Consider the following 24,541-nt stretch of genomic DNA (forward strand, 5'->3'; position numbering starts at 1 on the left):
GTCAGTGGGTGAGTGAGTAGGTGGGTGAGTGAGTGAGTGGGTGAGTGGGTGGGTGAGTGAGTGGGTGAGTGGGTGAGTGGGTGAGTGGGTGGGTGGGTGGGTGAGTGAGTGGGTGAGTGGGTGAGTAGGTGAGTGGGTGAGTGGATGATTGTGTGAGTGATTCCTAGATAGTTCTATGAACCCTGCTGAACTCTGTTGGTTTGGTGATGCGATGGCGATTGTGATGATGATGGTGGTTATGGCTCTTTCACTCACTCTCTCATTCCCTGTATCTGCCGGGTACAAAGGTGAGCTTGTAGGGCTAAGAGGACTTCATTGTACAAGTGTCTAAGCATACACACAGGTAAGTGGGTGAGTGGGTGGGTGAGTGGGTGGGTGAGTGAGTGGGTGAGTGAGTGAGTGAGTGGGTGAGTGAGTGGGTGAGTGGGTGGGTGAGTGAGTGGGTGAGTGGGTGGGTGAGTGGGTGGGTGGGTGAGTGGGTGAGTGAGTGAGTGAGTGAGTGGGTGAGTGAGTGAGTGAGTGGGTGGGTGAGTGGGTGAGTGAGTGGGTGAGTGGGTGAGTGGGTGGGTGAGTGGGTGGGTGAGTGGGTGAGTGAGTGGGTGAGTGAGTGGGTGAGTGAGTGGGTGAGTGGGTGGGTGAGTGGGTGGGTGAGTGGGTGAGTGGGTGAGTGAGTGGGTGAGTGAGTGGGTGAGTAAGTGAGTGGGTGGGTGAGTGAGTGGGTGGGTGGGTGAGTGGGTGCGTTTGTGGGTGAGTGAGTGAATGGGTGAGTGAGTGAGTGGGTGAGTGAGTGGGTGAGTGGGTGAGTGAGTGAGTGGGTGAGTGTGTGAGTGAGTGTGTGAGTGAGTGTTTGGATTGCTTAGTGAGTGAGAGGTGAGTGGGTGGCTGGGTTAATGAGTGAGTGGGTGGGTTAATGAGTGGATGGGTCAGTAGGTGATCGGGTTAGTTTGCAGGTGAGCGAGTGCGTGAGTGGGATAGTGAGTGTCTGAGTGAGTGAGTGTCTGAGTGAGTGAGTGAGTGACTTAGTGAGTGAGTGATTGACTGAGTGAGTGGTTGGGTGAGTAAGTGACTGACTGAGTGAGTGGGTGAGTGAGTGGGTGAGTGGGTGAGCGATTGACTGGGTGAGTGAGTGAGTGAGTGGGTGAGTGGGTGAGTGAGTGTCTGAGTGAGTGGGTGGTTGAGTGTGACTGAGTGAGTGTGTGTCTGAGTGAGTGAGTGAGTGAGTGACTGATTGACTGAGTGAATGGGTGAGTGAGTAAGTGAGTGTCTGAGTGAGTGGGTGAGTGAGTAAGTGGTTGAGCATCTTCTACTCACCACTCACAGCACTTGCCCCTGCGGCCTGCTGCAGGCTACCTGGGTCACCTCTTGTCTGCGTCTGACCGCAGGACCGATGGTGGACTCAGAGCAGTCGACCCAAGCGGGGCCAGGCCACGATCCTCTAGCAGCGAGCATAGGCAGTGAAGGTGGTGGAGGTGGTGGTGGTGGTGTTGGTGGTGGTGGTGGTGGTGGTGGTGGTGATGGAGGTGGAGGTGGTGGAGGTGGTGGAGGTGGTGGTGGTGGTGATGGTGGTGGAGGTGGTGGTGGTGTAGAAGGTGGAGGAGGAGGTGGTGGAGGAAGTGGAGGTGGTGGTGGTGGTGATGGTGATGGAGGAGGTGGTGGTGGTGGTGGTGGAGGAGGTGGTGGTGGGGGAGGTGATGGAGGTAGTGGAGGTGGAGGTGGTGGTGGAGTTGGTGGTGGAGGTGGTGGAGGAGATGGTGGAGATGTTGGAGGAGGTGATGGTGGAGGTGATGGTGGAGTTGGAGGTGGTGGAGGAGATGGTGGAGATGTTGGAGGAGGTGGTGGAGGTGGTAGAGGTGATGGTGGAGGCGATGGTGGAGTTGGAGGTGGTGGAGGAGATGGTGGAGATGTTGGTGGAGTTGGAGGTGGTGGAGGAGAAGATGGTGGAGTTGGAGGTGGTGGAGGTGGTGGAGAAGATGGAACAGATGGAGGTGATGATGGTGGTGGAACCACCACCACCACCACCCCCACCACCACCACCACCACCCCCACCACCACCACCACCTCCACCACCACCCCCACCACCACCACCACCCCAACTCTAGCTCCTGTCCGTCTCCGCCGTGAGCTCTCGCTCCTGGACTGCGTCGCCTTCATCTTGGGACAGGTCGTGGGCTCCGGGGTCTTCGTGTCTCCACGGGGGGTCCTGCTTCAGGCGGGGGGCTCGCGGGGACTGGCTCTGATCGTCTGGGCAGTGGGGGGCGTCTTCTCCACGCTGGGGGCACTCTGCTACGCCGAGCTGGGAACCACGGTGGCAAAATCGGGGGCAAGCTACAGCTACATCCTGGAGGTGAGACTCAGAGAGAGACACACACAGAGAGACTTACGGAGAGACACAGAGACTCAGAGAGACTCACAGAGAGACATAGAGACACACAGAGACTCACAGACACACAGAGACACACAGAGACCCACAGAGACACACAGAGACACACAGAGACCCACAGAAACTCACAGAGAGACACAGAGACTCACAGACACACAGAGACACACAGAGACCCACAGAGACTCACAGACACACAGAGACACACAGAGACCCACAGAGACACACAGAGACACACAGAGACCCACAGAGACTCACAGAGACCCACAGAGACTCACAGAGACCCACAGAGACTCACAGAGACTCACAGAGACTCACATAGACACACAGAGACTCACAGACTCACAGAGACCCACAGAGACACACAGAGACTCACAGACACCCACAGAGACTCACATAGACTCACAGAGAGACACAGAGACTCACAGAGACCCACAGAGACTCACAGAGACTCACAGAGAGACACAGAGACTCACAGAGACCCACAGAGACTCACAGAGACTCACAGAGAGACACAGAGACTCAGAGAGACCCACAGAGACTCACAGAGACACACAGAGACGCACAGAGACCCACAGAGACTCACAGAGAGACACACAGACACACTGAGACTGAGAGAGTGTCTGTGTGTGTCTCTCTGTGTGCGTGTGTCTGTGTGTGTGTCTGTGTGTGTATGTATCTCTGTGTGTGTGTGTGTCTGTGTGTGTGTGTCTGTGTCTGTGTGTGTGTGTCTGTGTGTGTGTGTCTCTCTGTGTGTGACTGTGTGTGTCTGTGTGTCTCTCTCTGTCTCTGTGTCTCTGTCTGTCTGTGTCTGTGTGTGTCTCTCTCTATGTGTCTCTCTGTCTCTGTCTGTGTGAGTCTCTGTGTGTCTCTCTGTGTGTCTCTCTGTGTGAGTCTCTGTGTGTGTCTCTCCGTGTGTGTCTCTCTGCAGGTGTTTGGCCGTGTCGCTGCCTTCGTGCGCTTGTGGAGCGCCGTGCTCATCATCGGCCCGTCCACGCAGGCGGTCGTCGCCCTGACCCTGGCCAACCATCTCCTGCAGCCGCTCTACAAGCCGTGCCTGGCACCACCACCACACGTGGCACAGCTGCTGGCTGCTGCCTGCATCTGTGAGACACACAGAGACCCACAGAGACTCACAGAGACTCACAGAGACTCACAGAGACACACAGAGACACACAGAGACCCACAGAGACTCACAGAGACTCACAGAGACTCACAGAGACACACAGAGACTCACAGAGACACACAGAGACTCACAGAGACTCACAGAGACACACAGAGACTCACAGAGACTCACAGAGACACATAGAGACACACAGACACACAGAGACTCACAGAGACACACAGAGACTCACAGAGACTCACAGAGACACATAGAGACACACAGACACACAGAGACTCACAGAGACACACAGAGACTCACAGAGACTCACAGAGACACATAGAGACTCACAGAGACACATAGAGACACACAGACTCACAGAGACACATAGAGACACACAGACTCACAGAGACACACAGAGACTCACAGAGACACACAGAGACTCACAGAGACACAGAGAGACCCACACAGAGACTCACAGAGACTCACAAAGACCCACAGAGACCCACAGAGACACACAGAGACTCACAGAGACTCACAGAGACACACAGAGACTCACAAAGACCCACAGAGACCCACAGAGACACACAGAGACTCACAGAGACACACAGAGACTCACAGAGACTCACAAAGACCCACAGAGACCCACAGAGACACACAGAGACTCACAGAGACTCACAGAGACACACAGAGACTCACAGAGACCCACAGAGACTCACAGAGACTCACAGAGACTCACAGAGACACACAGAGACTCACAGAGACTCACAGAGACTCACAGAGACACACAGAGACTCACAGAGACTCACAGAGACACACAGAGACTCACAGAGACCCACAGAGACTCACAGAGACTCACAGAGACTCACAGAGACACACAGAGACTCACAGAGACTCACAGAGACTCACAGAGACTCACAGAGACACACAGAGACTCACAGAGACCCACAGAGACTCACAGAGACTCACAGAGACTCACAGAGACTCACAGAGACTCACAGAGACTCACAGAGACCCACAGAGACCATCTCCTGCAGCCGCTCTACAAGCCGTGCCTGGCACCACCACCACACGTGGCACAGCTGCTGGCTGCTGCCTGCATCTGTGAGACACACAGAGACACACAGAGACCCACAGAGACTCACAGAGACTCACAGAGACTCACAGAGACACACAGAGACACACAGAGACCCACAGAGACTCACAGAGACTCACAGAGACTCACAGAGACACACAGAGACTCACAGAGACACACAGAGACTCACAGAGACTCACAGAGACACACAGAGACTCACAGAGACTCACAGAGACACATAGAGACACACAGACACACAGAGACTCACAGAGACACACAGAGACTCACAGAGACTCACAGAGACACATAGAGACACACAGACACACAGAGACTCACAGAGACACACAGAGACTCACAGAGACTCACAGAGACACATAGAGACTCACAGAGACACATAGAGACACACAGACTCACAGAGACACATAGAGACACACAGACTCACAGAGACACATAGAGACACACAGACTCACAGAGACACATAGAGACACACAGACTCACAGAGACACATAGAGACACACAGACTCACAGAGACACATAGAGACACACAGACTCACAGAGACCCACAGAGACACACAGAGACTCACAGAGACACACAGAGACACACAGAGACCCACAGAGACACACAGAGACCCACAGAGACACACAGAGACACACAGAGACACATAGAGACACACAGACTCACAGAGATTCACAGAGATTCACAGAGACTCACAGAGACACATAGAGACACACAGAGACTCACAGAGACACAGAGAGACACACTGATACTCACAGAGACACACAGAGACCCACAGAGACCCACAGAGACACACAGAGACACAGAGAGACACACAGACTCACAGAGATTCACAGAGATTCACAGAGACTCACAGAGACACATAGAGACACACAGAGACTCACAGAGACACAGAGAGGCACACTGATACTCACAGAGACACAGAGACGCACAGAGACCCACAGAGACACAGAGAGGCACACTGATACTCACAGAAACACAGAGACCCACAGAGAGACTCACAGAGACCCACAGAGACACACAGAGACACACAGAGACTCACAGAGACACATAGAGACCCACAGAGACTCACAGAGACTCACAGAGACACACAGAGACACAAAGAGACCCACAGAGACACACAGAGACACACAGAGACTCACAAAGACCCACAGAGACACACAGAGAATCACAGAGACTCACAGAGACCCACAGAGACTCACAGAGACTCACAGAGACTCACAGAGACTCACAGAGACACATAGAGACTCACAGAGACTCACAGAGACTCACAGAGACTCACAGAGACCCACAGAGACTCACAGAGACTCACAGAGACTCACAGAGACTCACAGAGACACACAGAGACTCACAGAGACACACAGAGACTCACAAAGACCCACAGAGACTCACAGAGACTCACAGAGACCCACAGAGACTCACAGAGACACACAGAGACTCACAAAGACCCACAGAGACTCACAGAGACTCACAGAGACACATAGAGACTCACAAAGACCCACAGAGACTCACAGAGACCCACAGAGACTCACAGAGACACACAAAGACCCACAGAGACACACAGAGACTCACAGAGACACATAGAGACTCACAAAGACCCACAGAGACTCACAGAGACTCACAGAGACTCACAGAGACACACAGAGACTCACAGAGACACAGAGAGACCCACACAGAGACTCACAGAGACTCACAAAGACCCACAGAGACCCACAGAGACACACAGAGACTCACAGAGACTCACAGAGACACACAGAGACTCACAAAGACCCACAGAGACCCACAGAGACACACAGAGACTCACAGAGACACACAGAGACTCACAGAGACTCACAAAGACCCACAGAGACCCACAGAGACACACAGAGACTCACAGAGACTCACAGAGACTCACAGAGACACACAGAGACTCACAGAGACCCACAGAGACTCACAGAGACTCACAGAGACTCACAGAGACACACAGAGACTCACAGAGACTCACAGAGACTCACAGAGACACACAGAGACTCACAGAGACTCACAGAGACACACAGAGACTCACAGAGACCCACAGAGACTCACAGAGACTCACAGAGACTCACAGAGACACACAGAGACTCACAGAGACTCACAGAGACACACAGAGACTCACAGAGACCCACAGAGACTCACAGAGACTCACAGAGACTCACAGAGACTCACAGAGACTCACAGAGACTCACAGAGACTCACAGAGACCCACAGAGACCATCTCCTGCAGCCGCTCTACAAGCCGTGCCTGGCACCACCACCACACGTGGCACAGCTGCTAGCTGCTGCCTGCATCTGTGAGACACACAGAGACTCACAGACTCACAGAGACACACAGAGATTCACAGAGACCCACAGAGACACACAGAGATTCACAGAGACTCACAGAGACACATAGAGACACACAGACTCACAGAGACCCACAGAGACACACAGAGACTCACAGAGAGACTCACAGAGAGACTCACAGAGACTCACAGACTCATAGAGACTCACAGAGACACTCCTGGATCATATTAGAGAATTTTAGAGACTACTGGATCCTGTGAGAGACTCCTAGAGACTAAAATAGACTCAGAGAGAGGCAGAGATCCACAGAGACACACAGAGACTCACTCAGAGACACACAGAGACACACAGACACACAGAGACACACAGACTCACAGAGACTCACAGAGACACACAGAGACCCACAGAGACACACAGAGACACACAGACACACAGAGACTCACAGAGATTCACAGAGACCCACAGAGACCCACAGAGACACACAGAGACACACAGAGACTCACAGAGACTCACAGAGACTCACAGAGACTCACAGAGACTCACAGAGACTCACAGAGACACACAGAGACACACAGAGACTCACAGAGACACACAGAGACTCACAGAGACTCACAGAGACACACAGAGACTCACAGAGACTCACAGAGACTCACAGAGACACACAGAGACTCACAGAGACTCACAGAGACACACAGAGACTCACAGAGACTCACAGAGACCCATAGAGACTCACAGAGACACACAGAGACACACAGAGACTCACAGAGACACACAGAGACTCACAGAGACTCACAGAGACACACAGAGACTCACAGAGACTCACAGAGACACACAGAGACTCACAGAGACCCATAGAGACTCACAGAGACTCACAGAGACACACAGAGACTCACAGAGACTCACAGAGACACACAGAGACACACAGAGACTCACAGAGACACACAGAGACCCACAGAGACTCACAGAGACTCACAGAGACTCACAGAGACTCACAGAGACACACAGAGACTCACAGAGACTCACAGAGACCCATAGAGACCCACAGAGACTCACAGAGACACACAGAGACCCACAGAGACACAGAGAGACACACTGAGACTCACAGAGACTCACAGAGACTCACAGAGACACACAGAGACACACAGAGACCCACAGAGACACACAGAGACTCACAGAGACTCACAGAGACTCACAGAGACACACAGAGACCCACAGAGACCCACAGAGACTCACAGAGACTCACAGAGACACACAGAGACCCACAGAGACTCATAGAGACACACAGACTCACAGAGACTCACAGAGACTCACAGAGACTCACAGAGACTCACAGAGACACACAGAGACCCACAGAGACACACAGAGACTCACAGAGACACACAGAGACTCACAGAGACTCACAGAGACTCACAGAGACTCACAGAGACACACAGAGACTCACAGAGACTCACAGAGACTCACAGAGACACACAGAGACTCACAGAGACTCACAGAGAAACACAGAGACTCCCAGAGACTCACAGAGACCCACAGAGACTCACAGAGACTCACAGAGACTCATAGAGACACACAGAGACTCACAGAGACACACAGAGACCCACAGAGACCCACAGAGACTCACAGAGACACACAGAGACTCACAGAGACACACAGAGACACACAGAGACTCACAGAGACTCACAGAGACTCACAGAGACTCACAGAGACTCACAGAGACACACAGAGACTCACAGAGACACACAGAGACTCACAGAGACTCACAGAGACTCACAGAGACTCACAGAGACACACAGAGACAGAGACTCACAGAGACACACAGAGACTCACAGAGACACACAGAGACTCACAGAGACACACAGAGACTCACAGAGACACACAGAGACTCACAGAGACACATAGAGACTCACAGAGACACACAGAGACTCACAGAGACTCACAGAGACCCACAGAGACTCACAGAGACTCACAGAGACTCATAGAGACACACAGAGACTCACAGAGACACACAGAGACCCACAGAGACCCACAGAGACTCACAGAGACACACAGAGACTCACAGAGACACACAGAGACACACAGAGACTCACAGAGACTCACAGAGACTCACAGAGACCCACAGAGACCCACAGAGACACACAGAGACACACAGAGACGCACAGAGACTCACAGAGACTCACAGAGACCCACAGAGACTCACAGAGACACACAGAGACCCACAGAGACTCACAGAGACACAGAGAGACACACTGAGACTCACAGAGACCCACAGAGACTCACAGAGACCCACAGAGACACACAGAGACACAGAGAGACTCACAGAGACACACAAAGACCCACAGAGACACACAGAGACTCACAGAGACACATAGAGACTCACAAAGACCCACAGAGACTCACAGAGACTCACAGAGACTCACAGAGACACACAGAGACTCACAGAGACACAGAGAGACCCACACAGAGACTCACAGAGACTCACAAAGACCCACAGAGACCCACAGAGACACACAGAGACTCACAGAGACTCACAGAGACACACAGAGACTCACAAAGACCCACAGAGACCCACAGAGACACACAGAGACTCACAGAGACACACAGAGACTCACAGAGACTCACAAAGACCCACAGAGACCCACAGAGACACACAGAGACTCACAGAGACTCACAGAGACTCACAGAGACTCACAGAGACCCACAGAGACTCACAGAGACTCACAGAGACTCACAGAGACACACAGAGACTCACAGAGACTCACAGAGACTCACAGAGACACACAGAGACTCACAGAGACTCACAGAGACACACAGAGACTCACAGAGACCCACAGAGACTCACAGAGACTCACAGAGACTCACAGAGACACACAGAGACTCACAGAGACTCACAGAGACTCACAGAGACTCACAGAGACACACAGAGACTCACAGAGACCCACAGAGACTCACAGAGACTCACAGAGACTCACAGAGACTCACAGAGACTCACAGAGACTCACAGAGACTCACAGAGACCCACAGAGACCATCTCCTGCAGCCGCTCTACAAGCCGTGCCTGGCACCACCACCACACGTGGCACAGCTGCTAGCTGCTGCCTGCATCTGTGAGACACACAGAGACTCACAGACTCACAAAGACACACAGAGATTCACAGAGACCCACAGAGACACACAGAGATTCACAGAGACTCACAGAGACACATAGAGACACACAGACTCACAGAGACCCACAGAGACACACAGAGACTCACAGAGAGACTCACAGAGAGACTCACAGAGACTCACAGACTCATAGAGACTCACAGAGACACTCCTGGATCATATTAGAGAATTTTAGAGACTACTGGATCCTGTGAGAGACTCCTAGAGACTAAAATAGACTCAGAGAGAGGCAGAGATCCACAGAGACACACAGAGACTCACTCAGAGACACACAGAGACACACAGACACACAGAGACACACAGACTCACAGAGACTCACAGAGACACACAGAGACCCACAGAGACACACAGAGACACACAGACACACAGAGACTCACAGAGATTCACAGAGACCCACAGAGACCCACAGAGACACACAGAGACACACAGAGACTCACAGAGACTCACAGAGACTCACAGAGACTCACAGAGACTCACAGAGACTCACAGAGACACACAGAGACACACAGAGACTCACAGAGACACACAGAGACACACAGAGACTCACAGAGACTCACAGAGACTCACAGAGACTCACAGAGACTCACAGAGACACACAGAGACTCACAGAGACTCACAGAGACACACAGAGACTCACAGAGACTCACAGAGACCCATAGAGACTCACAGAGACACACAGAGACACACAGAGACTCACAGAGACACACAGAGACTCACAGAGACTCACAGAGACTCACAGAGACACACAGAGACTCACAGAGACTCACAGAGACACACAGAGACTCACAGAGACCCATAGAGACTCACAGAGACTCACAGAGACACACAGAGACTCACAGAGACTCACAGAGACACACAGAGACACACAGAGACTCACAGAGACACACAGAGACCCACAGAGACTCACAGAGACTCACAGAGACTCACAGAGACTCACAGAGACACACAGAGACTCACAGAGACTCACAGAGACCCATAGAGACCCACAGAGACTCACAGAGACACACAGAGACCCACAGAGACACAGAGAGACACACTGAGACTCACAGAGACTCACAGAGACTCACAGAGACACACAGAGACCCACAGAGACACACAGAGACTCACAGAGACTCACAGAGACTCACAGAGACTCACAGAGACACACAGAGACCCACAGAGACCCACAGAGACTCACAGAGACTCACAGAGACACACAGAGACCCACAGAGACTCATAGAGACACACAGACTCACAGAGACTCACAGAGACTCACAGAGACTCACAGAGACACACAGAGACCCACAGAGACACACAGAGACTCACAGAGACACACAGAGACTCACAGAGACTCACAGAGACTCACAGAGACTCACAGAGACACACAGAGACTCACAGAGACTCACAGAGACTCACAGAGACACACAGAGACTCACAGAGACTCACAGAGAAACACAGAGACTCCCAGAGACTCACAGAGACCCACAGAGACTCACAGAGACTCACAGAGACTCATAGAGACACACAGAGACTCACAGAGACACACAGAGACCCACAGAGACCCACAGAGACTCACAGAGACACACAGAGACTCACAGAGACACACAGAGACACACAGAGACTCACAGAGACTCACAGAGACTCACAGAGACTCACAGAGACTCACAGAGACACACAGAGACTCACAGAGACTCACAGAGACACACAGAGACTCACAGAGACACACAGAGACTCACAGAGACTCACAGAGACTCACAGAGACTCACAGAGACACACAGAGACAGAGACTCACAGAGACACACAGAGACTCACAGAGACACACAGAGACTCACAGAGACACACAGAGACTCACAGAGACACACAGAGACTCACAGAGACACATAGAGACTCACAGAGACACACAGAGACTCACAGAGACTCACAGAGACTCACAGAGACCCACAGAGACTCACAGAGACTCACAGAGACTCATAGAGACACACAGAGACTCACAGAGACACACAGAGACCCACAGAGACCCACAGAGACTCACAGAGACACACAGAGACTCACAGAGACACACAGAGACTCACAGAGACACAGAGAGACCCACACAGAGACTCACAGAGACTCACAAAGACCCACAGAGACCCACAGAGACACACAGAGACTCACAGAGACTCACAGAGACACACAGAGACTCACAAAGACCCACAGAGACCCACAGAGACACACAGAGACTCACAGAGACACACAGAGACTCACAGAGACTCACAAAGACCCACAGAGACCCACAGAGACACACAGAGACTCACAGAGACTCACAGAGACTCACAGAGACACACAGAGACTCACAGAGACCCACAGAGACTCACAGAGACTCACAGAGACTCACAGAGACTCACAGAGACTCACAGAGACACACAGAGACTCACAGAGACTCACAGAGACACACAGAGACTCACAGAGACCCACAGAGACTCACAGAGACTCACAGAGACACACAGAGACTCACAGAGACTCACAGAGACTCACAGAGACTCACAGAGACACACAGAGACTCACAGAGACCCACAGAGACTCACAGAGACTCACAGAGACTCACAGAGACTCACAGAGACTCACAGAGACTCACAGAGACCCACAGAGACCATCTCCTGCAGCCGCTCTACAAGCCGTGCCTGGCACCACCACCACACGTGGCACAGCTGCTAGCTGCTGCCTGCATCTGTGAGACACACAGAGACTCACAGACTCACAGAGACACACAGAGATTCACAGAGACCCACAGAGACACACAGAGATTCACAGAGACTCACAGAGACACATAGAGACACACAGACTCACAGAGACCCACAGAGACACACAGAGACTCACAGAGAGACTCACAGAGAGACTCACAGAGACTCACAGACTCATAGAGACTCACAGAGACACTCCTGGATCATATTAGAGAATTTTAGAGACTACTGGATCCTGTGAGAGACTCCTAGAGACTAAAATAGACTCAGAGAGAGGCAGAGATCCACAGAGACACACAGAGACTCACTCAGAGACACACAGAGACACACAGACACACAGAGACACACAGACTCACAGAGACTCACAGAGACACACAGAGACCCACAGAGACACACAGAGACACACAGACACACAGAGACTCACAGAGATTCACAGAGACCCACAGAGACACACAGAGACACACAGAGACTCACAGAGACTCACAGAGACTCACAGAGACTCACAGAGACTCACAGAGACACACAGAGACACACAGAGACTCACAGAGACACACAGAGACACACAGAGACTCACAGAGAATCACAGAGACACACAGAGACTCACAGAGACTCACAGAGACTCACAGAGACACACAGAGACTCACAGAGACTCACAGAGACACACAGAGACTCACAGAGACTCACAGAGACCCATAGAGACTCACAGAGACACACAGAGACACACAGAGACTCACAGAGACACACAGAGACTCACAGAGACTCACAGAGACTCACAGAGACACACAGAGACTCACAGAGACTCACAGAGACACACAGAGACTCACAGAGACCCATAGAGACTCACAGAGACTCACAGAGACACACAGAGACTCACAGAGACTCACAGAGACACACAGAGACACACAGAGACTCACAGAGACACACAGAGACCCACAGAGACTCACAGAGACTCACAGAGACTCACAGAGACTCACAGAGACACACAGAGACTCACAGAGACTCACAGAGACCCATAGAGACCCACAGAGACTCACAGAGACACACAGAGACCCACAGAGACACAGAGAGACACACTGAGACTCACAGAGACTCACAGAGACTCACAGAGACACACAGAGACACACAGAGACCCACAGAGACACACAGAGACTCACAGAGACTCACAGAGACTCACAGAGACTCACAGAGACTCACAGAGACCCACAGAGACTCACAGAGACTCACAGAGACACACAGAGACCCACAGAGACTCATAGAGACACACAGACTCACAGAGACTCACAGAGACTCACAGAGACTCACAGAGACTCACAGAGACACACAGAGACCCACAGAGACACACAGAGACTCACAGAGACACACAGAGACTCACAGAGACTCACAGAGACTCACAGAGACTCACAGAGACACACAGAGACTCACAGAGACTCACAGAGACTCACAGAGACACACAGAGACTCACAGAGACTCACAGAGAAACACAGAGACTCCCAGAGACTCACAGAGACCCACAGAGACTCACAGAGACTCACAGAGACTCATAGAGACACACAGAGACTCACAGAGACACACAGAGACCCACAGAGACCCACAGAGACTCACAGAGACACACAGAGACTCACAGAGACACACAGAGACACACAGAGACTCACAGAGACTCACAGAGACTCACAGAGACTCACAGAGACTCACAGAGACACACAGAGACTCACAGAGACTCACAGAGACACACAGAGACTCACAGAGACACACAGAGACTCACAGAGACTCACAGAGACTCACAGAGACTCACAGAGACACACAGAGACAGAGACTCACAGAGACACACAGAGACTCACAGAGACACACAGAGACTCACAGAGACACACAGAGACTCACAGAGACACACAGAGACTCACAGAGACACATAGAGACTCACAGAGACACACAGAGACTCACAGAGACTCACAGAGACTCACAGAGACCCACAGAGACTCACAGAGACTCACAGAGACTCATAGAGACACACAGAGACTCACAGAGACACACAGAGACCCACAGAGACCCACAGAGACTCACAGAGACACACAGAGACTCACAGAGACACACAGAGACACACAGAGACTCACAGAGACTCACAGACTCATAGAGACTCACAGAGACACTCCTGGATCATATTAGAGAATTTTAGAGACTACTGGATCCTGTGAGAGACTCCTAGAGACTAAAATAGACTCAGAGAGAGGCAGAGATCCACAGAGACACACAGAGACTCACTCAGAGACACACAGAGACACACAGACACACAGAGACACACAGACTCACAGAGACTCACAGAGACACACAGAGACCCACAGAGACACACAGAGACACACAGACACACAGAGACTCACAGAGATTCACAGAGACCCACAGAGACCCACAGAGACACACAGAGACACACAGAGACTCACAGAGACTCACAGAGACTCACAGAGACTCACAGAGACACACAGAGACTCACAGAGACCCATAGAGACTCACAGAGACTCACAGAGACACACAGAGACTCACAGAGACTCACAGAGACACACAGAGACACACAGAGACTCACAGAGACACACAGAGACACACAGAGACTCACAGAGACTCACAGAGACTCACAGAGACTCACAGAGACACACAGAGACTCACAGAGACTCACAGAGACCCATAGAGACCCACAGAGACTCACAGAGACACACAGAGACCCACAGAGACACAGAGAGACACACTGAGACTCACAGAGACTCACAGAGACTCACAGAGACACACAGAGACACACAGAGACCCACAGAGACACACAGAGACTCACAGAGACTCACAGAGACTCACAGAGACACACAGAGACCCACAGAGACCCACAGAGACTCACAGAGACTCACAGAGACACACAGAGACCCACAGAGACTCATAGAGACACACAGACTCACAGAGACTCACAGAGACTCACAGAGACTCACAGAGACACACAGAGACCCACAGAGACACACAGAGACTCACAGAGACACACAGAGACTCACAGAGACTCACAGAGACTCACAGAGACTCACAGAAACACACAGAGACTCACAGAGACTCACAGAGACTCACAGAGACACACAGAGACTCACAGAGACTCACAGAGAAACACAGAGACTCCCAGAGACTCACAGAGACCCACAGAGACTCACAGAGACTCACAGAGACTCATAGAGACACACAGAGACTCACAGAGACACACAGAGACCCACAGAGACCCACAGAGACTCACAGAGACACACAGAGACTCACAGAGACACACAGAGACACACAGAGACTCACAGAGACTCACAGAGACTCACAGAGACTCACAGAGACTCACAGAGACACACAGAGACTCACAGAGACTCACAGAGACACACAGAGACTCACAGAGACACACAGAGACTCACAGAGACTCACAGAGACTCACAGAGACTCACAGAGACACACAGAGACAGAGACTCACAGAGACACACAGAGACTCACAGAGACACACAGAGACTCACAGAGACACACAGAGACTCACAGAGACACACAGAGACTCACAGAGACACATAGAGACTCACAGAGACACACAGAGACTCACAGAGACTCACAGAGACTCACAGAGACCCACAGAGACTCACAGAGACTCACAGAGACTCATAGAGACACACAGAGACTCACAGAGACACACAGAGACCCACAGAGACCCACAGAGACTCACAGAGACACACAGAGACTCACAGAGACACACAGAGACACACAGAGACTCACAGAGACTCACAGAGACCCACAGAGACCCACAGAGACACACAGAGACACACAGAGACTCACAGAGACTCACAGAGACCCACAGAGACCCACAGAGACTCACAGAGACACACAGAGACCCACAGAGACTCACAGAGACACAGAGAGACACACTGAGACTCACAGAGACCCACAGAGACTCACAGAGACCCACAGAGACACACAGAGACACAGAGAGACACACCGAGACACACAGAGACCCACAGAGACACACAGAGACTCACATAGACTCACAGAGACTCACAGAGACCCACAGAGACACACAGAGACTCACAGAGACTCACATAGACACACAGAGACTCACAGAGACTCACAGAGACACACAGAGACTCACAGAGACCCACAGAGACTCACAGAGACTCACAGAGACTCACAGAGACACACAGAGACTCACAGAGACTCACAGAGACTCACAAAGACCCACAGAGACTCACAGAGACCCACAGAGACACACAGAGACTCACAGAGACTCACATAGACACACAGAGACTCACAGAGACTCACAGAGACCCACAGAGACACACAGAGACTCACAGAGACTCACAGAGACTCACAGAGACACACAGAGACTCACAGAGACTCACAGAGACTCACAGAGACTCACAGAGACACACAGAGACCCACAGAGACCATCTCCTTCAGCCGCTCTACAAGCCGTGCCTGGCACCACCACCACACGTGGCACAGCTGCTAGCTGCTGCCTGCATCTGTGAGACACACAGAGACTCACAGACTCACAGACACACAGAGATTCACAGAGACCCACAGAGACACACAGAGATTCACAGAGACTCACAGAGACACATAGAGACACACAGACTCACAGAGACCCACAGAGACACACAGGGACTCACAGAGAGACTCACAGAGAGACTCACAGAGACTCACAGAGACACACAGGGACTCACAGAGAGACTCACAGAGAGACTCACAGAGACTCACAGACTCATAGAGACTCACAGAGACACTCCTGGATCATATTAGAGACTTTTAGAGACTACTGGATCCTGTGAGAGACTCCTAGAGACTAAAATAGACTCAGAGAGAGGCAGAGATCCACAGAGACACACAGAGACTCACTCAGAGACACACAGAGACACACAGACACACAGAGACACACAGACTCACAGAGACTCACAGAGACACACAGAGACCCACAGAGACACACAGTGACACACAGACACACAGAGACTCACAGAGATTCACAGAAACCCACAGAGACCCACAGAGACACACAGAGACTCACAGAGACCCACAGAGACTCACAGAGACACACAGAGACCCACAGAGACACACAGAGACACACAGAGACTCACAGAGACCCACAAAGACTCACAGAGACACACAGAGACCCACAGAGACACACAGATACACACAGAGACTCACAGAGACCCACAGAGACTCACAGAGACTCACAGAGACCCACAGAGATTTAGAGACCCACAGAGACCCACAAACATCACAGACACACACAGAGACTCACAGAGACACACAGAGACCCACAGAGATTTAGAGACCCACAGAGACCCACAAACATCACAGACACACACAGAGACTCACAGAGACTCACAGAGACACACAGAGACTCACAGAGACCCACAGACATCACAGACACACACAGAGACTCACAGAGACCCACAGACTTCACAGACACACACAGAGACGCACAGAGACCCACAGACTTCACAGACACACACAGAGACTCACAGAGACCCACAGACTTCACAGACACACACAGAGACCCACAGACACACACAGAGACACACAGAGACTCACAGAGACTCAGAGACTCACAGAGACTCAGACACACACAGAGACGCCCAGAGACTCACAGAGACTCACAGAGACCCCCAGAGATTTAGAGACCCACAGAGACTCACAGAATCTCACGGAGACACACAGAGACCCACAGAGACCCACAGAGACTCACAGAGACTCACAGAGACCCACATAAACCCACAGACACACACAGACACACACAGAGACACACAGAGACCTACAGAGACTCACAGAGACACCCCCAGACTACTTAACGGAGGTTTGGTGTCGCTGTTTGTCCAAGGTCTGGCGACCTTTGTGAACTGTGGCTACGTGCGCTGGGGAACTCGTGTCCAGGACGTCATGGTCTACGCGAAGCTCGCGGCACTCGCAGTCATCATCGGTGCGGGATTACTCCACCTGATGCAGGGTGAGTGGTGGTGGTGGTGGTGGTGGAGGTGGTGGTGGGGGTGGTGGTGGTGGTGGTGGGGGGGGGGGGTGGTGGTGGTGGAGGTGGTGGTGGGGGTGGTGGTGGGGGGGGGGGGTGGTGGTGGTGGTGGTGGTGGTGGAGGTGGTGGTGGGGGTGGTGGTGGTGGTGGTGGGGGGGGGGGGTGGTGGTGGTGGTGGTGGTGGTGGAGGTGGTGGTGGGGGGTGGTGGTGGTGGTGGTGGGGGGGGGGGGTGGTGGTGGTGGAGGTGGTGGTGGGGGTGGTGGTGGGGAAGGGGGTGGTGGTGGTGGAGGTGGTGGTGGGGGTGGTGGTGGGGGGGGGGGGTGGTGGTGGTGGTGGTGGTGGTGGTGGTGGTGGTGGTGGGGGGGGGGGGGGGGTGGTGGTGGTGGAGGTGGTGGTGGGGGTGGTGGTGGGGGGGGGGGTGGTGGTGGTGGTGGTGGTGGTGGAGGTGGTGGTGGGGGGGTGGTGGTGTTGGTGGTGGTGGTGGTTTACTCCACCTGATGCAGGGTGAGTGGTGGTGGTGGAGGTGGTGGAGGTGGTGGTGGGGGTGGTGGTGGTGGTGGTGGTGGGGGTGGAGGTGGTGGTGGTGGAGGTGGTGGAGGTGGAGGTGGTGGTGGTGGAGGTGGTGGTGGGGGTGGAGGTGGTGGTGGTGGAGGTGGTGGTGGTGGCTTACTCCACCTGATGCAGGGTGAGTGGTGGTGGTGGAGGTGGTGGAGGTGGTGGTGGTGGTGGGGGGGTGGAGGAGGTTTGGGGGGGGGTGGAGGTGGGGGAGGTGGTGGTGGTGGTTTACTCCACCTGATGCAGGGTGAGTGGTGGTGGAGGTGGTGGGGGTGGTGGAGGTGGTGGTGGTTTACTTCCCCTGATACAGGGTGAGGTGGTGTTAATGATGATGATGATGTTGATGATGATGATGATGATGTTGATGACGATGTTGATGTGCATGTTGTAGATATTGATGTTGATGTTGATGATGATGATGTTGATGATGATGTTGATGATGATGATGTTGATGACGATGTTGATGTGCATGTTGTAGATGTTGATGATGATGATGTTGATGATCTCAGGCCACACAGAGAACTTTGGCGGAGCCTTAGAGGGCTCCGCTGTGGATGATGATGTTGATGTTGATGATGTTGATGATGTTGATGATGTTGATGATGATGATGTTGATGATGTTGATCATGTAGATGATGACGATGTTGATGATGATGATGTTGATGATGTTGATGATGTTGATCATGTAGATGATGACGATGTTGATGATGATGATGTTGATCATGTAGATGATGTTGATGATGATGATGTTGATGATGATGATGTTGATGATCTCAGGCCACACAGAGAACTTTGGCGGAGCCTTGGAGGGCTCCGCTGTGGACGCTGGCTCCATGTCCCTGGCTCTCTACTCGGCTCTGTACTCGTAGATGATGTTGTTGATGATGTTGATGATGATGGTGATGATGTTGATGATGTTGATCATGTAGATGATGTTGACGACGATGATGATGTTAATGTAGGTGACATTGATGATGATGATGACGACGATGTTGATGTTGATCATGTAGATGATGTTGATGTTGATGATGTAGATGTTCATGATGATGATGATGTTGATGATGTAGATGTTCATGATGATGTTGATGATGTAGATGTTCATGATGATGATGATGTTGATGATGTAGATGTTCATGATGATGATGATGTTGATCATGTAGATGATGTTGATGTTGATGATGTAGATATTCATGATGATGATGATGTTGATGATGTAGATGTTCATGATGATGATGATGTTGATGATGTAGATGTTCATGATGATGATGATGTTGATGATGTAGATGTTCATGATGATGATGATGATGTAGATGTTCATGATGATGTTGATGTTGATGATGTAGATGTTCATGATGATGATGATGTTGATCATGTAGATGATGTTGATGTTGATGATGTAGATGTTCATGATGATGATGATGTTGATGATGATGCTGATCTCAGGCCACACAGAGAACTTTGACGGAGCCCTTCGAGGGCTCCGCTGTGGACGCTGGCTCCATGTCCCTGGCTCTGTACTCGGCTCTCTACTCGTACGCTGGGTGGGACAGTCTCAACTACGTGACGGAGGAGATCAAGAACCCGGAGAGGTGATGACATCAACATCATCATCGTCATTAGGTTCATCAAATCAACATCATCATCACATCATCATCAACATCATTAGTTTTATCATCATCATTAGTATCATCATCATCATCATCAGTAGTAGTAGCATCATCATTAGTAGTACCATTAGTACCACCACCATCACCATCACCACCACCACCCCCCCACCCCCCCCCCACCCACCCCCCCCACCCCCCCCCCACCACCCCCCTCCACCACCACCTCCCCCCCCCACCACCACCACCCTTCTCACCCCCCCCCCACCACCCCCCTCCCCACCACCCTCCCCCCCCCCACCACCACCACCACCCCCCCCACCACCACCACCATCACCCCCCCCACCACCATCACCACCACCACCATCACCCCCCCCCCACCACACCCCCACCCCCCCCTCACCCCCCCCCACACCCCCCCTCACCCCCCCCCCTCACCCCCTCTCACCCCCCCCTCCCACCTCCCCCTCACCCCCCCCCCACCACCCCCCCCCACCCCCCTCACCCCACCATCACCACCACCACCTCCATCACCATCACCACCCCCATCATCACCACCTCCATCACCACCACCCCCCCCCCCACCACCCCACCACCTCCCCCCACCACCACCCCCCCACCACCCCCCTCTCACCCCCCCCTGACCCCCCCCCACCACCCCCACCACCCACCAGGAACCTGCCCCTGGCCATCATGATCTCCATGCCGCTGGTGACAGCTCTCTACCTCCTCACCAACACCGCCTACTTCGCCGCGCTGGACAGCGCTTCCATTCTACAGAGCAACGCACTCGCTGTGGTGAGTTCTGTAGGTTCCTATAGGATCCTATAGGTTCCTGTAGGGTCCTGTACGATGCTGTGGGGTCATGGAGATACACCGAGACCCATAGAGACCCTACATAGAGACCCTACATAGAGACACTACGTGGTTCTACAGAGCAACGCACTCGCTGTGGTGAGGTATATAGGGGTCCTATAGGGTCCCTATAGGGTCTTATAGGGTCCTGTAGGTTCCTGTAGGGTCCTATAGGGTCCTGTAGGGTCCTGTGGGGTCATGGTGATACATAGAGACCCATAGAGACCCTACACCACCTACAGGGTTCTGTGGGGTTCTATAGGGTTCTGTGGGGTTCTATAGGGTTCTGTGGGGTCTTGTAGGGGTTCTGTAGGGTTCTGTCGGGGTCTCTGTGGGTCTCTATTAATCTCTGTGTGTCTCTGTGTGTCTCTGTGGGTCTCTATGGACTCTGTGTGTCTCTGTGAGTCTGTGTGAGTCTCTGTGTGTCTCTGTGGGTCTCTGTGTGTCTCTGTGGGTCTCTGTGTGTCTCTGTGGGTCTATGTGTGTCTTTGTGGGTCTCTGTGTGTCTCTATGGGTCTCTGTGTGTCTCTGTGGGTCTTTGTGTGTCTTTGTGGGTCTCTGTGTGTCTCTATGGGTCTCTGTGTGTCTCTATGGGTCTCTGTGGGTCTCTGTGGGTCTCTGTGTGTCTCTATGGGTCTCTGTGTGTCTCTATGGGTCTCTGTGGGTCTCTGTGGGTCTCTGTGTGTCTCTGTGTGTCTCTGTGAGTCTGTGTGAGTCTCTGTGTGTCTCTGTGGGTCCTCTGTGTGTCTCTGTGGGTCTCTGTGTGTCTCTGTGGGTCTATGTGTGTCTCTGTGGGTCTTTGTGTGTCTCTGTGGGTCTCTGTGTGTCTCTATGGGTCTCTGTGTGTCTCTATGGGTCTCTGTGGGTCTCTGTGGGTCTCTGTGAGTCTCTGTGAGTCTCTGTGGGTGTCTGTGGGTCTCTGTGAGTCTCTGTGGGTCTCTGTGGGTCTCTATGGGTCTCTGTGTGTCTCTGTGGGTCTCTGTGTGTCTCTGTGGGTCTCTGTGTGTCTCTGTGGGTCTCTGTGTGTCTCTGTGGGTCTCTGTGTGTCTCTGTGTGTCTCTGTGGGTCTCTGTGTGTCTCTGTGGGTCTCTGTGGGTCTCTGTGGGTCTCTGTGTGTCTCTGTGGGGTCTCTGTGTGTCTCTGTGGGTCTCTGTGGGTCTCTGTGGGTCTCTGTGTGTCTCTGTGGGTCTCTGTGTGTCTCTGTGTGTCTCTGTGTGTCTCTATGAATCTCTATGAATCTCTAAGGGGATCTCTGTGGCCCCTAATTAGACGTTTGGAGACCAGGTCCTGGGCGTGATGAGTTGGACAATTCCAATCGCAGTGGCACTCAGCTGTTTCGGAGGCCTCAACAGCTCCATCATAGGGGCCTCAAGGTGAGTCACCCACACAGAGTCACCCACACAGAGTCACCCCCTCAGTCACTCACTCAGTCACTCACTCAGTCACTCAGTCAGTCACTCAGTCACTCAGTCAGTCACTCAGTCACTCAGTCACCCACTCAGTCACTCAGTCAGTTACTCAGTCAGTCACTCACTCAGTCAGTCACTCACTCAGTCACTCAGTCAGTCACTCACTCACTCAGTCGCTCAGTCAGTCACTCAGTCACTCACTCAGTCACTCACTCAGTCAGTCACTCACTCAGTCAGTCACTTAGTCAGTCAGTCAGTCACTCACCCCACCCACTCACCCACCAGGTTGTTCTTCGTGGGATCTCGTGAGCGTCAACTTCCGCAGCTTCTGGGCATGGTGCACGTCACCAGGTGCACCCCAGTGCCAGCTCTCATCTTTAACGTGAGTACCATCACCATCAACATCATCAACATCACTACCATCATCACCATCAACATCACCATCATCATCACTACCATCATCACCATCATCATCACCACCATCACTACCATCATCACGTCACCAGGTGCACCCCAGTGCCAGCTCTCATCTTTAACGTGAGTACCATCACCATCATCAACATCACTACCATCATCACCATCAACATCACCATCATCATCATCACTACCATCATCACCATCATCATCACGACTATCACTACCATCATCACGTCACCAGGTGCACCCCAGTGCCAGCTCTCATCTTTAACGTGAGTACCATCACCATCAACATCATCAACATCATCACCATCATCAACACCATCATCATCAACATCATCAACATCATCATCAACATCATCATCACCATCATCAACATCATCATCATCATCACCATCATCAACATCATCAACATCATCACCATCATCACCATCATCACCACCATCATCAACATCACTAACATCATCACTACCATCATCACCATCATCATCACCATCATCATCAACATCATCAACATCATCACCATCATCACCACCATCATCACCACCATCATCAACATCATCACCACCATCATCAACATCATCAACATCATCAACATCATCACCACCATCAATCACCACCATCATCAACATCATCAACATCATCAACATCATCAACATCATCACCACCATCATCACCACCATCATCAACATCATCACCACCATCATCAACATCATCAACATCATCAACATCATCAACATCATCACCACCATCATCACCACCATCATCAACATCATCACCACCATCATCAACATCACCACCATCATCACCACCATCATCAACATCATCAACATCATCAACATCATGACCACCATCAACATCATCAACATCATCAACATCATCAACATCATCACCCACCATCATCACCACCATCATCAACATCATCAACATCATCAACATCATCACCACCATCATCACCACCATCATCAA

General features: G+C 52.1%; 1 pseudogene across 1 annotated transcript; it reads left to right on the forward strand.

Annotated features, from left to right (window-relative positions):
• The first annotated feature begins 1,699 nt into the window (after nt 1-1,699).
• Nucleotides 1,700-23,711, forward strand: LOC144738309 (Y+L amino acid transporter 2-like; annotated as a pseudogene). The gene is made up of 7 exons (XR_013589213.1): nt 1,700-2,344; nt 3,309-3,483; nt 18,587-18,722; nt 20,742-20,876; nt 21,566-21,689; nt 23,016-23,119; nt 23,441-23,711. The product of XR_013589213.1 is annotated as a Y+L amino acid transporter 2-like (transcript).
• The last annotated feature ends 830 nt before the right edge of the window (nt 23,712-24,541 follow it).

This window comes from Lampetra planeri, chromosome 81, assembly GCF_965212315.1.
Source record: "Lampetra planeri chromosome 81, kcLamPlan1.2.h2, whole genome shotgun sequence".
Lineage (NCBI taxonomy): Eukaryota > Metazoa > Chordata > Hyperoartia > Petromyzontiformes > Petromyzontidae > Lampetra > Lampetra planeri.